Source organism: Anneissia japonica, unplaced genomic scaffold (genome assembly GCF_011630105.1).
Source record: "Anneissia japonica isolate Jap-2015-1 unplaced genomic scaffold, ASM1163010v1 scaffold6788_len1366326_cov149, whole genome shotgun sequence".
Taxonomy (NCBI): domain Eukaryota; kingdom Metazoa; phylum Echinodermata; class Crinoidea; order Comatulida; family Comatulidae; genus Anneissia; species Anneissia japonica.
Window position 1 is genome coordinate 1,368,175 of NW_022692324.1, and position 473 is coordinate 1,368,647.

Below are 473 nucleotides of genomic sequence, written 5' to 3' on the forward strand. Positions count from 1 at the left end.
ATAGGCCTATATATATGTATGTATGTATGTAATAAGATAATTATTAAAGTGCGATTGAAACCTGTACCGGAGCCGGTAAGTATACTAGGTACAATTATACTTTCTGATTGATGTAGGCATTACAACAAAAGGGTTCCAGGATATTACGAGAAGAAGCTTCCAAAACTCGCATGTGAACGATTTTCTGTAGTCACTGCTTTACTTAAACGTCCGAGACCAAAACTGCCGAAACAGATACATCTGCAAATATTAGGATTTCTTCCAGTGGATGCTTAGTTTATTTTGTCATTCTTGATCGGATTTTCTCTACTTTTCTTTTTTTTAATTTTATGTTGCTTTGCATTATGTGGCCGTTTTCTGTTTTTCTGGGGTTTTTTTTCATTTTCCTCTTCAAATATATATATATGTATATAGACCTATATATATATGTATATATAGGCCTGTATATATATATATATATATATGTATGTATG